The sequence below is a fragment of the Bombina bombina genome, chromosome 7 (genome assembly GCF_027579735.1).
Source record: "Bombina bombina isolate aBomBom1 chromosome 7, aBomBom1.pri, whole genome shotgun sequence".
Classification (NCBI taxonomy): Eukaryota; Metazoa; Chordata; class Amphibia; order Anura; family Bombinatoridae; genus Bombina; species Bombina bombina.
Genome location: NC_069505.1, coordinates 445,999,532 through 446,014,778, shown reverse-complemented (window position 1 = coordinate 446,014,778; position 15,247 = coordinate 445,999,532).

The following is a 15,247-nucleotide window of genomic DNA, read 5'->3' as shown; positions in this document are numbered from 1 at the left end:
CCAATCCATCCTAAATGCATCTGCCAAGCTAATCCACCTCTCTCGAAGCTCTATTTCTGCTGCACCTCTCTGTGAGTCCCTTCACTGGCTTTCCCATTCACAACAGAGTTAAATTCAAAATTCTCACCCTAACCTACTGTAACACACACTAACTTAAAGTTAGAAATTTGTAAAACATGTTCCAAAAATAAATCATAGCAGACCATAAAAATTAAGGTTGTGTCTCACGTAGGTTATAGTGAAATATATATCTATATATACACACATATAATCTGAGTGAGTGGTGTTTAATATGAGAGCTGTAACTGTTGTGGAAATTATATGTGAGTATGATTGTGGTCTCACTGAAACAGTAATTTATATAAAACAGTTATAGGTCTTCTAGAATCAGGACTGCAAAATAGCAAAATTTATAAGAAAAAATAGAGGTAAGGAAAAAATAGAAAAAGAAGCAGCTTATAGCAAAAGTTAGCAAAAAAATATAAGTTATGGCAAAAATTGAAAAGGAAGCAACTTAATATGCATATGGAGAATTCAAGGAATAAATGCCCAGGAAAGACTCACCTCCGGAGGGATTAACTAAATAAATCAGTGGTGGTTCAGAGTTCTGACTTTTAATAATATCTTTGGCAGCAAGGTTAGAGGGGAGAGCTGCTCTCAGATGCTGCAGCGATTATCCGTGCAAACCGGAAGTGCGGCTGGTCCGTGAAACCGGAAGTCCTAGGATGTCACGCACCCAGCGTGTGAAGATAGCAGGTACCGGGTAGGCAGGCAGGGAATCCTCAATGCGGCTAAGGAAGGAAGCATGCAACTTCAATACCAAGCAAGGTATTGAATGTTACATGCTCCTTTATAGCCAGATTTAGACATAGTGTAACGCCTCTTAAAGAGGCAGGCTCCTTTTGTGACAGAATACCCCCTCTAAGGAACCACTCCGTGGTTCAAGGTCGAGGTCTGGTGGGATGTCGACGGTGGAACAGAGACACAAGCCTCGGGGCTGAGAGATTAACTGAGGGCTCCCAGGAATCTTCCTCACTGGGGTAGCCCTTCCAGTGGATCAAATACTGGAGTCTACCAGACACTCTTCGAGAGTCCAGGATGCTTTCAACCTCATATTCTACTTCAGGCACCAGAGGGGGGTCATCCACAGAAGAAGGCTGATGATTCCTAAGTGCCTGATAGGGTTTGAGAAGGGAGACGTGAAAGGTTGGGTGGATTCGGTAATGTGAGGGTAAAATAAGGGTCACCGCATTTTCATTGATGACCTTAGATACAGGAAAAGGTCCAATAAACAATTTGTTAAATTTACGACTAGGTACCGTGAGTCGTAGATTTCTGGTGGATAACCATACTAAGTCTCCAGATTGTAAGTAGGGGATGCTCTATGGCGGAGGTCATAGTAATGTTTATGACGTGATTGGGCCCTCTTGATGTTTTCTGAGAGCAATGTGAAGGACTCCGAAATGGAGTTAGTGAAATCATTAATTATTGGACAATCACTTTCCCTGTCAAGGGGTAAGCGAAATGACGGATGAAATCCATAATTAGCATGGAAAGGAGTATCTTTGATTGAAGTGTGGTATGTGTTATTATGTGCAAATTCTGCAATAGGGAGCAATTCATTCCAGTTATCCTGTTGTTGTGTAGAGAAACAATGGATGTATTCTTCCAACCACTGGTTGGTACGTTCCGTTTGCCCGTTGGTCTGGGGGTGGAACGCAGATGACAACCGCTGGTCAATCTCAAGGTTTTTACATAGTTGTTTCCAAAGGCGAGAGGTAAATTGGGTCCCTCTGTCAGTTGTAATAAAAGAGGGTACACCATGTAATTTGATTACATTCTCAAGCAACAATGTCACTGTTTCCATGCTGGTAGGGAGCTTATGGAAAGGGACAAAATGTGACATCTTTGTTAACAAATCAACAATTACCATGATTGTATTGTTCCCACCGGATTTGGGTAGTTCAACAATAAAATCTATGGCAATCTCACTCCAGGGTCTTTTGGGTATTGGAAGAGATAGGAGATAACCTGGAGGGTGTCTTCTATCTTTTTTACATGTGGTACATATCTTACAGGTTAGAATGTGTTTTTTTACATCATAAATCATCCTGGGCCACCAGTATAATCGTTTAAGCAATCTATGAGTCTTGTTGACTCCTGGGTGTCCAGAGAATTTGGAATCATGTACCTGTTCGAGTATGTGTAGTCTCAAATTTGGTGGAACATAAGTCCTACCTAGGTAGGAAAGTAAACCATCATTTTGAGGAGTTAGATTATAGGTATCTTTTGATGTGTCAATTACTTGTTCCCTCTTTAATGTTTTAGTGAAATCTACGATGCCACCTATTATGCATTCAGGAGAGACGAGGGTACCTGTGTGAGGCAACTGAGGGGGTTTTGGAGGTAGCCTTGATAGAATGTCTGCCTTAGTGTTTAGAGATGCTGACCTATAGGTAATGATGTAGTTAAACCTTGAAAAGAAGAGACTCCATCTGACCTGTCTAGATGTGAGTGTACGGTTTGTTTTAAGATACTGTAGATTTCTATGATCGGTATATATAATAATAGGTTCAGCGGTTCCCTCTAATAAGTGTCTCCAGTTAACCAGGGCACTCTTCATGGCAAGCAATTCTTTTTCCCCTACGTGGTAGTTTAGTTCAGATGGCGTGAGAACACGGGAATAGAATGCTATTGGATGTAGTTTATTGGTGGTTTTGGATCTTTGAGAGAGTACAGCCCCTAGTGCATACTCAGATGCATCTACCTCAAGGGTATACTGGATCTGTGGGTCAGGATAAGCAAGAATAGGAGCTGTAATGAATGCATTCTTTAGAAAATTAAAGGCGTCATTGACTGAGGGGGTCCACACAAAAGGAGTGTTATCTTTAGTGAGGTTAGTTAAGGGTTTGGCAATATGGGAAAACCCTTTAATAAACTTTCGATAGAAATTCGAAAACCCTAAGAATTTCTGTACATTCCTTTTATTATGTGGTATGGGCCAATCAATTATTGCCTTGACCTTTGAATTTTCCATCTGAATTCCCTTTGATGAGATATGGTACCCCAGAAATGTGATGTCTTTACTATGAAAAGTACACTTTTCAGCCTTAACGTAAAGTTTGTGTGCCTGTAGGCGTGCTAAAACTGTTCTCACATGTTTTATATGTTCTGTCAATGTATTAAAGAAAATTAGAATATCATCAAGATATATTACTAGGAAGGTGTCCAATAGATCTCTAAATATATCATTGATATAACGCTGAAACGTTGCAGGGGCATTACATAGCCCGAATGGCATTACCGTGTACTCAAAAAGTCCGTACCTAGTACGGAATGCCGTCAGCCACTCATCCCCTGAACGCATACGGATAAGGTTGTAAGCACCTCTGAGGTCTAATTTGGTGAAAATAGATGACCCATTCAATCTTTCTATAAGTTCAGGGATGAGTGGCAGAGGATAACGGTCTTTTACAGTACGCTTGTTAAGCTCACGGTAATCCACAATAGGCCTGATGGTTTTGTCTTTGTTGGTAACAAAGAATATGCCTGCACCTGCAGGAGAAGTGGAAGGTCTTATGAACCCTTTTCTAAGGTTTTCATTTATGTATTCCTTTAACTTAACTAATTCAATTTGTGATAGAGGGAAGATATGCCCATATGGAATGTCTGACCCTGGTATAAGCTTTATAGGGCAATCATACTCTCTATGGGGGGGAAGAGACTCTGCCTCTATTTTATCAAAAACCAATGAAAAATCATGATACTGGTGGGGGATTAACCCTTTATCTTGGTTAATGTGAAGTATGGAATGGGACAGTATACAAGTTGAAGTGCAGTAGGGTGAGTTGAATTCTATGTTATTTTGTTTCCAATGTATCATAGGCTGGTGTTGTCTTAACCAGTGTAAGCCAAGTATGACTGGGAATATTGGAGAGGTAATTATATCGAAGGAGATATACTCTTGATGGTTGTTGTGAATATTTACAAGTATGGGGATTGTTTGATGTGTGATAGGACCTGTAGATAAACTATTACCATCAATCAACCGTACAGAAACAGGATTCTTTTTCACAACAAGCGGTATATTTTTATTTTTTGCTATAGAGATATCTATATAATTGGCGTAAGCGCCAGAGTCCACAACGGCTTCAAGGTTTAGTCGCTGTTTTTCCCACTGTAACGAGATGGGAACTAGTAAGTAAGATGGTTCATGGGTAGACAATGTAAAGTTGTGTAAAGTACAAATTGACTCACCCGACTTCTGTCTTTTTAGAGATGGGCAATCCGTGACTGAGTGGTCCTTGGAGGCACAATACATGCAGAGAGCATGTTCCTTGCGATAAGACTTTTCTTCTGGTGTTAGCGGTCCTTTAATAAACCCAATATCCATGGCCTCTGCATTACCTTTTGGGCTATATGTCACGGGACGAGTAGGATATCTAGCTACTGTGTCATGGGTTTGTTTCTCTGACCTTCTCTCTCTGAATCTCCTATCAATTTTAATAGTAAGGGCCATTAGAGCCTCTAGGGAGTCTGGGAGATCAATTCTAACTAACTCATCTTTTATAGGGTCTGATAGACCTAATCTGAATTGGTTAATTAATGAAATCTGGTTCCACTGAGTATCTCTTTGCCAGATTTTAAATTCAGATATGTAGTCTTCTACATGTCTTTTGTTCTGTTTGAGTCTACGTAGGGTATTTTCTGCAGTTAGTTGTTTATGAGGATCCTCATATAGATCAGCCATTGCTTTAAAGAAATCATCAACTGATTCAAGTATAGGGTCATTGGATTCATATAAAGAGTCCGCCCACGCACGGGGTTCTCCTCTTAAATAGGATATGATTGTTAGAATTTTAACTCTTTCAGTAGGAAATGTTTTAGGTTTTAGAGTAATGAACATTCTGCATGCATTGTAGAACTGTCTAAAGGTCTTTCTATCACCTGAGAAATATTCAGGGGGACTGATAGGTGGTTCAGGAGGAAGTGAATGAGAGCTAAATCCTTCTTTGATAATACCTTTTAGGGTTAGATTCTCAGAATGGAGTTCTCTGAGACCCTGTGTCAGCTGATCTACTTTATGGGAGAGTTCCATGACATGAGCCTGTAGGTCAGCAGGGTTCAGCATTCTGACTTTTAAAAGGGCTTGGTATTCTGTAACACACACTAACTTAAAGTTAGAAATTTGTAAAACATGTTCCAAAAATAAATCATAGCAGACCATAAAAATTAAGGTTGTGTCTCACGTAGGTTATAGTGAAATATATATCTATATATACACACATATAATCTGAGTGAGTGGTGTTTAATATGAGAGCTGTAACTGTTGTGGAAATTATATGTGAGTATGATTGTGGTCTCACTGAAACAGTAATTTATATAAAACAGTTATAGGTCTTCTAGAATCAGGACTGCAAAATAGCAAAATTTATAAGAAAAAATAGAGGTAAGGAAAAAATAGAAAAAGAAGCAGCTTATAGCAAAAGTTAGCAAAAAAAATATAAGTTATGGCAAAAATTGAAAAGGAAGCAACTTAATATGCATATGGAGAATTCAAGGAATAAATGTCCAGGAAAGACTCACCTCCGGAGGGATTAACTAAATAAATCAGTGGTGGTTCAGAGTTCTGACTTTTAATAATATCTTTGGCAGCAAGGTTAGAGGGGAGAGCTGCTCTCAGATGCTGCAGCGATGATCCGTGCAAACCGGAAGTGCGGCTGGTCCGTGAAACCGGAAGTCCTAGGATGTCACGCACGCAGCGTGTGAAGATAGCAGGTACCGGGTAGGCAGGCAGGGAATCCTCAATGCGGCTAAGGAAGGAAGCATGCAACTTCAATACCAAGCAAGGTATTGAATGTTACATGCTCCTTTATAGCCAGATTTAGACATAGTGTAACGCCTCTTAAAGAGGCAGGCTCCTTTTGTGACACCTACAAAGCCCTCACAAATGCTGCCCCACCCTACCTGTCCTCACTCATTGTGCTGTCTATTATATGCTTATTATGTTCATGTTGATGACATCTGGTGGTTTCATGTTGCAATTACAGCTTGGTTCCTCTCAAGAATAAAACAGGAAGTGTTAATAAAGTTTGTTAATAAAAAGTTTACTTTCAGTTTCTCAGCAGCCATCTTAGCTTCTTAAACATTTACCTCTAAACATACATATGCCTGTAAGTTATTTGTTTTTCTTTCATGTAATTAGCAAGAGTCCATGAGCTAGTGACGTATGGGATATACATTCCTACCAGGAGGGGCAAAGTTTCCCAAACCTCAAAATGCCTACAAATACACCCCCCACCACACCCACAAATCAGTTTTTTTTACAAACTTTGCCTCCTATGGAGGTGGTGAAGTAAGTTTGTGCTAGATTCTACGTTGATATGCACTCCGCAGCAGGTTGGAGCCCGGTTTTCCTCTCAGCGTGCAGTGAATGTCAGAGGGATGTGAGGAGAGTATTGCCTATTTTGAATGCAGTGATCTCCTTCTACGGGGTCTATTTCATAGGTTCTCTGTTATCGGTCGTAGAGATTCATCTCTTACCTCCCTTTTCAGATCGACGATATACTCTTATATATATACCATTACCTCTGCTAATTTTCATTTCAGTACTGGTTTGGCTTTCTACAAACATGTAGATGAGTGTCCTGGGGTAAGTAAGTCTTATTTTCTGTGACACTCTAAGCTATGGTTGGGCACTTTTTTAATAAAGTTCTAAATATATGTATTCGAACATTTATTTGCCTTGACTCAGGATGTTCAACATTCCTTATTTTCAGACAGTCAGTTTCATATTTGGGATAATGCACTTGAATCAATTATTTTTCTTACCTTAAAAATTTGACTTTTTTCCCTGTGGGCTGTTAGGCTCGCGGGGGCTGAAAATGCTTCATTTTATTGCGTCATTCTTGGCGCTGACTTTTTTGGCGCAAAAAATCTTTTCTGACGTTCTTTTGCGCCAAAAATGTCGGCGTTCCAGACGTGGCGTCATTTTTGGCGCCAAAAGCATTTAGGCGCCAAATAATGTGGGCGTCTTATTTGGCGCTAAAAAAAATATGGGCGTCGCTTTTGTCTCCACGTTATTTAAGTCTCTTTTTTCTTTGCGTCTGGTTGCTAGAAGCTTGTTCCTTGGCATTTTTTCCCATTCCTGAAACTGTGATTTAAGGAATTTGATCAATTTTGCTTTATATGTTGTTTTTTCTCTTACATATTGCAAGATGTCTCACGTTGCATCTGAGTCAGAAGATACTTCAGGAAAATCGCTGTCTGGTGCTGGAACTACCAAAGCTAAGTGTATCTGCTGTAAACTTTTGGTAGCTGTTCCTCCAGCTGTTGTTTGTATTAATTGTCATGACAAACTTGTTAATGCAGATAATATTTCCTTTAGTAATGTACCATTACCTGTTGTAGTTCCATCAACATCTAATGTTCAGAATGTTCCTGATAACATAAGATATTTTGTTTCTGAATCCATCAAGAAGGCTATGTCTGTTATTCCTCCTTCTAGTAAACATAAAAAATCTTTTAAAACTTCTCTTTATACAGATGAATTTTTAAATGAACATCATCATTCTGATTCTAATGACTCTTCTGGTTCAGAGGATTCTGTCTCAGAGGTTGATGCTGATAAATCTTCATATTTATTTAAAATGGAATTTATTCGTTCTTTACTTAAAGAAGTACTAATTGCTTTAGAAATTGAGGATTCTGGTCCTCTTGATACTAAATCTAAACGTTTAGATAAGGTCTTTAAATCTCCTGTGGTTATTCCAGAAGTTTTTCCTGTTCCTGGTGCTATTTCTGAAGTAATTTCCAGAGAATGGAATAATTTGGGTAATTCATTTACTCCTTCTAAACGTTTTTAAGCAATTATATCCTGTGCCGTCTGACAGATTAGAATTTTGGGACAAAATCCCTAAAGTTGATGGGGCTATTTCTACCCTTGCTAAACGTACTACTATTCCTACGTCAGATGGTACTTCCTTTAAGGATCCTTTAGATAGGAAAATTGAATCCTTTCTAAGAAAAGCTTATCTGTGTTCAGGTAATCTTCTTAGACCTGCTATATCATTGGCTGATGTTGCTGCAGCTTCAACTTTTTGGTTGGAAACTTTAGCGCAACAAGTAACAGATCATGATTCTCATAATATTATTATTCTTCTTCAACATGCTAATAATTTTATCTGTGATGCCATTTTTGATATTATCAGAGTTGATGTCAGGTTTATGTCTCTAGCTATTTTAGCTAGAAGAGCTTTATGGCTTAAAACTTGGAATGCTGATATGTCTTCTAAATCGACTCTACTTTCCATTTCTTTCCAGGGTAACAAATTATTTGGTTCTCAGTTGGATTCTATTATCTCAACTGTTACTGGTGGGAAAGGAACTTTTTTACCACAGGATAAAAAATCTAAGGGTAAAAACAGGGCTAATAATCGTTTTCGTTCCTTTCATTTCAACAAAGAACAAAAGCCTGATCCTTCATCCTCAGGAGCAGTTTCAGTTTAGAAACCATCTCCAGTCTGGAATAAATCCAAGCCTTCTAGAAAAGCAAAGCCAGCTTCTAAGTCCACATGAAGGTGCGGCCCTCATTCCAGCTCAGCTGGTAGGGGGCAGGTTACGTTTTTTCAAAGAAATTTGGATCAATTCTGTTCACAATCTTTGGATTCAGAACATTGTCTCAGAAGGGTACAGAATTGGTTTCAAGATAAGACCTCCTGCAAAGAGATTTTTTCTTTCCCGTGTCCCAGTAAATCCAGTGAAAGCTCAAGCATTTCTGAAATGTGTTTCAGATCTAGAGTTGGCTGGAGTAATTATGCCAGTTCCAGTTCTGGAACAGGGGCTGGGGTTTTATTTGAATCTCTTCATTGTACCAAAGAAGGAGAATTCCTTCAGACCAGTTCTGGATCTAAAAATATTGAATCGTTATGTAAGGATACCAACGTTCAAAATGGTAACTGTAAGGACTATCTTGCCTTTTGTTCAACAAGGGCATTATATGTCCACAATAGATTTACAGGATGCATATCTGCATATTCCGATTCATCCAGATCATTATCAGTTCCTGAGATTCTCTTTTCTGGACAAGCATTACCAGTTTGTGGCTCTGCCGTTTGGCCTAGCTACAGCTCCAAGAATTTTTACAAAGGTTCTCGGTGCCCTTCTGTCTGTAATCAGAGAACAGGGTATTGTGGTATTTCCTTATTTGGACGATATCTTGGTACTTGCTCAGTCTTTACATTTAGCAAAATCTCATACGAATCGACTTGTGTTGTTTCTTCAAGATCATGGTTGGAGGATCAATTCACTAAAAAGTTCATTGACTCCTCAGACAAGGGTAACCTTTCTGGGTTTCCAGATAGATTCAGTGTCCATGACTCTGTCTTTGACAGACAAGAGACGTCTAAAATTGATTTCAGCTTGTCGAAACCTTCAGTCACAATCATTCCCTTCGGTAGCCTTATGCATGGAAATTCTAGGTCTTATGACTGCTGCATCGGACACGATCCCCTTTGCTCATTTTCACATGCGACCTCTTCAGCTCTGTATGCTGAATCAATGGTGCAGGGATTACACAAAGATATCTCAATTAATATCTTTAAAACCGATTGTACGACACTCTCTAACGTGGTGGACAGATCACCATCGTTTAATTCAGGGGGCTTCTTTTGTTCTTCCGACCTGGACTGTAATTTCAACAGATGCAAGTCTTACAGGTTGGGGAGCTGTGTGGGGATCTCTGACGGCACAAGGAGTTTGGGAATCTCAGGAGGTGAGATTACCGATCAATATTTTGGAACTCCGTGCAATTTTCAGAGCTCTTCAGTCTTGGCCTCTTCTGAAGAGAGAATCGTTCATTTGTTTTCAGACAGACAATGTCACAACTGTGGCATACATCAATCATCAAGGAGGGACTCACAGTCCTCTGGCTATGAAAGAAGTATCTCGAATTCTGGTTTGGGCGGAATCCAGCTCCTGTCTAATCTCTGCGGTTCATATCCCAGGTATAGACAATTGGGAAGCGGATTATCTCAGTCGCCAAATGTTGCATCCGGGCGAATGGTCTCTTCACCCAGAGGTATTTCTTCAGATTGTTCAAATGTGGGAGCTTCCAGAAATAGATCTGATGGCGTCTCATCTAAACAAGAAACTTCCCAGGTATCTGTCCAGATCCCGGGATCCTCAGGCGGAAGCAGTGGAAGCATTATCACTTCCTTGGAAGTATCATCCTGCCTATATCTTTCCGCCTCTAGTTCTTCTTCCAAGAGTAATCTCCAAGATTCTGAAGGAATGCTCGTTTGTTCTGCTGGTAGCTCCGGCATGGCCTCACAGGTTTTGGTATGCGGATCTTGTCCGGATGGCCTCTTGCCATCCGTGGACTCTTCCGCTAAGACCAGACCTTCTGTCGCAAGGTCCTTTTTTCCATCAGGATCTCAAATCCTTAAATTTAAAGGTATGGAGATTGAACGCTTGATTCTTGGTCAAAGAGGTTTCTCTGACTCTGTGATTAATACTATGTTACAGGCTTGTAAATCTGTATCTAGGAAGATATATTATCGAGTCTGGAAGACTTATATTTCTTGGTGTCTTTCTCATCATTTTTCTTGGCATTCTTTTAGAATTCCGAGAATTTTACAGTTTCTTCAGGATGGTTTAGATAAAGGTTTATCCGCAAGTTCTTTGAAAGGACAAATCTCTGCTCTTTCTGTTCTTTTTCACAGAAAGATTGCTAATCTTCCTGATATTCATTGTTTTGTACAAGCTTTGGTTCGTATAAAACCTGTCATTAAGTCAATTTCTCCTCCTTGGAGTTTGAATTTGGTTCTGGGGGCTCTTCAAGCTCCTCCTTTTGAACCCATGCATTCATTGGACATTAAATTACTTTCTTGGAAAGTTTTGTTCCTTTTGGTGATCTCTTCTGCCAGAAGAGTCTCTGAATTATCTGCTCTTTCTTGTGAGTCTCCTTTTCTGATTTTTCATCAGGATAAGGCGGTGTTGCGAACTTCTTTTGAATTTTTACCTAAGGTTGTGAATTCCAACAACATTAGTAGAGAAATTGTGGTTCCCTCATTATGTCCTAATCCTAAGAATTCTAAGGAGAAATCGTTGCATTCTTTGGATGTTGTTAGAGCTTTGAAATATTATGTTGAAGTTACTAAGTCTTTCCGAAAGACTTCTAGTCTATTTGTTATCTTTTCCGGTTCTAGAAAAGGCCAGAAAGCTTCTGCCGTTTCTTTGGCATCTTGGTTGAAATCTTTAATTCATCATGCCTATGTCGAGTCGGGTAAAACTCCGCCTCAAAGGATTACAGCTCATTCTACTAGGTCAGTTTCTACTTCTTGGGCGTTTAAGAATGAAGCTTCGGTTGATCAGATTTGCAAAGCAGCAACTTGGTCCTCTTTGCATACTTTTACTAAATTCTACCATTTTGATGTATTTTCTTCTTCTGAAGCAGTTTTTGGTAGAAAAGTACTTCAGGCAGCGGTTTCAGTTTGAATCTTCTGTTTATGTTTTTCATTAAACTTTATTTTGGGTGTGGATTATTTTCAGCAGGAATTGGCTGTCTTTATTTTATCCCTCCCTCTCTAGTGACTCTTGCGTGGAAAGATCCACATCTTGGGTAGTCATTATCCCATACGTCACTAGCTCATGGACTCTTGCTAATTACATGAAAGAAAACATAATTTATGTAAGAACTTACCTGATAAATTCATTTCTTTCATATTAGCAAGAGTCCATGAGGCCCGCCCTTTTTTGTGGTGGTTATGATTTTTTTGTATAAAGCACAATTATTCCAATTCCTTATTTTATATGCTTTCGCACTTTTTTCTTATCACCCCACTTCTTGGCTATTCGTTAAACTGATTTGTGGGTGTGGTGGGGGGTGTATTTGTAGGCATTTTGAGGTTTGGGAAACTTTGCCCCTCCTGGTAGGAATGTATATCCCATACGTCACTAGCTCATGGACTCTTGCTAATATGAAAGAAATGAATTTATCAGGTAAGTTCTTACATAAATTATGTTTTTGCTAAGAGTTCATTGTACATTTGAATTGCATTGCTATTTGCTGTAAGGATAAAATGTAAGCTCTCTGTGTTAGAAACATGTATTATTGTATGTATTGCAAACACCACGTGTAACTACATATTGTAATTTCAACTTTTCTTATTGTATTGCAGTTTTACAAAATAACTATTCAGAAGTAAAATCAGTTTGGAATAAACACAAAGCTATTTCTGTCTGGTTTGTTAACTAGCTGTCTAGTTATCAGTTAATGAGGACAGTACAGTAAAAAGGCAGGCTATATCAGGGGAAGATACAGAGGTGCATTGTAAAGTAAAAAAGCATGCTATATCAAGGGAAGATATAGGAGCTGCATTGAAAAGTGAGAAGCAATAACAAGCAAGATACAAAGGCTGCATTTTAAAGTAAAAAGCAGTAAATAACAAGCAAACATACAAGACCTGCAATTTAAAGTGAAAGGCAGTAAAAATAATTTGCACAAGAACTGCATTTAAAATATTGTGCTACTTTAACCTGATCACTATGAACCAAGATAAGAGTGTTGATATGATGCAGCAAACTTTAGAGACCAGATCCTATGCCTCTGGCTCTAAATATTCAATGCGCTCCAGCAGATCATTAGCCAGTTCTGCAGGACTCAGAGCCCGTGCTAAAGCAGACATGATAAAGCAGAAAGCATCACTAGAAGCAAAGGCAGCTAGGCACAAAGCAGATATGGAAGCAGAGACAGCAAGGTGTGAAGCTGAAACAGTGCAACGCAAGGCAGAGTTAGAAGCTAATATGCATGTGCTAAAGATTCAAAGGGCAGCAGTTGCAGCATCTGCAGAAGCAGCAGTCTATGAAGCAGCAGCTGAACTAGAAGAGGAACCACTTCAAGATTTTGCAGAAATAACTACCCATGATTCAGTACAAATGACTCGTGAGTATGTACAGAACCATGCTCTAGACCAAGATAAAACAGAGCATGCTCCTATCCAACATATGTCCAGCATAATGCCACAGTTTCCTGACTCAACATATTTACAGTCTACTCCAAGTATTCCTGACTTGCACCCTCCTTCCCAGACTGACACTGCAAATGTCTCTACACCAAGAGTGCGCTTTCAAGAAAGCAGAGGTTACGCTGATCCACAATATCCATCACATTATATGGACTCTCACATATCCCCTCTCAGAAATAGTACATTAGGAACTTCAGAGACTACTGACCTAGCAAAGCACCTGATTCGTCGAGAGTTAGTGAGTACAGGGCTACTAACATTTGATGATCGACCAGAGAACTACTGGGCATGGAAGACATCATTCCAAGGTGTCACCAGAGATCTTAATCTTACAGCCAGAGAAGAGCTAGATCTTTTGACTAAGTGGCTTGGACCAGAGTCATCTCAACAGGCTAAGAGACTAAGGTCAGTGCATGTTCATAACCCAATTGATGGAGTTAAAATGGTATGGCAGAGACTAGAAGAATGTTATGGCAGCCCTGAAGCTATTGAGAATGCACTGTTAAAGAAGCTAGAAAACTTCCCCAAAATCTCAAACAAAGACAACATAAAGTTAAGAGAACTTGGTGACATGTTGTTGGAGGTGAATGCAGCTAAGGCACGAGGCTTTTTGCCAGGACTGGCATACCTAGACACAGCTCGTGGCATCAAACCAATTATTGAAAAACTGCCATATAGCCTGCAAGAAAAGTGGATTTTTCAAGGTTCCAAGTACAAAGAAGACCATCATGTCTCCTTTCCACCATTCAGTTTCTTCACCAGATTTATTGTCAATCAAGCAAAGACCAGAAATGATCCAAGCTTCATATTCTCAACATGCAGCAACCAAGTTCCAGTAAATACAGAGAAGTCAGGAACAAGGTACAGCAACAGACCAACGGTGTCAGTAAGAAAGACAGAAGTGTCAGCTACTAATGCAACTCCACAAGTGAAAAGCCCTTCGTGGAAATCCATGGAATCAGACAGTCCATGTCCAATTCATAATAAACCACACCCACTGTCAAAGTGTCATGGGTTCAGAAGCAAGCACATTGATGAACGTAAAGCTTACCTGAAGGAGAATTCTATCTGCTTTAGATGTTGTGCATCCACCAGACACATTGCCAAAGACTGCAAAAATAACATAAGATGCAGAGAATGCAACAGTGACCATCATACTTCAGCTTTGCATCCAGGTCCAGCTCCTTGGGCAGTAGAGACTCCTTTACCAAAGAGAGAGCAAGGCGGGGAGCAAGAGGAAGCTACTCCACCCACTATTGTATCCAAGTGTACAGAGGTATGCGGGAAAGGGACAAGGCCCAGATCATGTTCCAAGATTTGTTTAGTGACTGTATATCCCTCTAATAAACCTGACTGTTCTGTAAAGATGTATGCAGTGTTAGATGATCAAAGTAACCGTTCTTTAGCCAAATCAGAGTTTTTTGATGTGCTTAACATTAGGGGTGAAACATTTTCCTACACTCTAAGAACATGCTCAGGCATTACATAGAAAACAGGGCGTAGGGTATCCAACTTCACTGTTCAGTCTATTGATGGGAAAACACACATAAAACTCCCCACACTCATTGAATGTGACATGATACCTGATGACAGGTCAGAAATTCCAACACCTGAGATTACACAGCATTTCCCTCATCTGAAATCCTTAACAGACAAGATCCCAGCACTTGACCCTAATGCACAAATACTTCTCTTGTTAGGAAGAGACATTCTGAAGGTGCACAAAGTACATGAGCAGATTAATGGGCCTCACAACAGTCCTTATGCACAACATTTAGACTTAGGTTGGGTCATAGTTGGGGAAGTATGCTTAGGAGGAGCTCATAGACCAGCAGATGTGAACTCTTTCAAGACAAATGTGTTGCCTAGTGGGCGCTCTTCTCTGTTCAGCCCATGCACTAGCTATATACAGGTAAAAGAGACTTGTAATGCTTGTAAACAACAGTCATACAACCCCTCATTGTGTTATTTAGGAACTGCAACTCATAATGTGGGCAGTTTAGATGATAATGTGTTTGTTACTACTCCAAACGATGACAAACCTGCTATGTCTATTCAAGATGGTATGTTCCTTGATGTAGTTGAAAAAGAGATGTTTATTGATGAAGCAAATTACTGGGTAGCACCCCTACCATTTCGCTCACCTCGTCTTAGACTACCAAACAACTTAGAGCAAGCCCAGAAAAGACTACTTGCTCTACAGCGTTCCTTTGTGAAAAAAC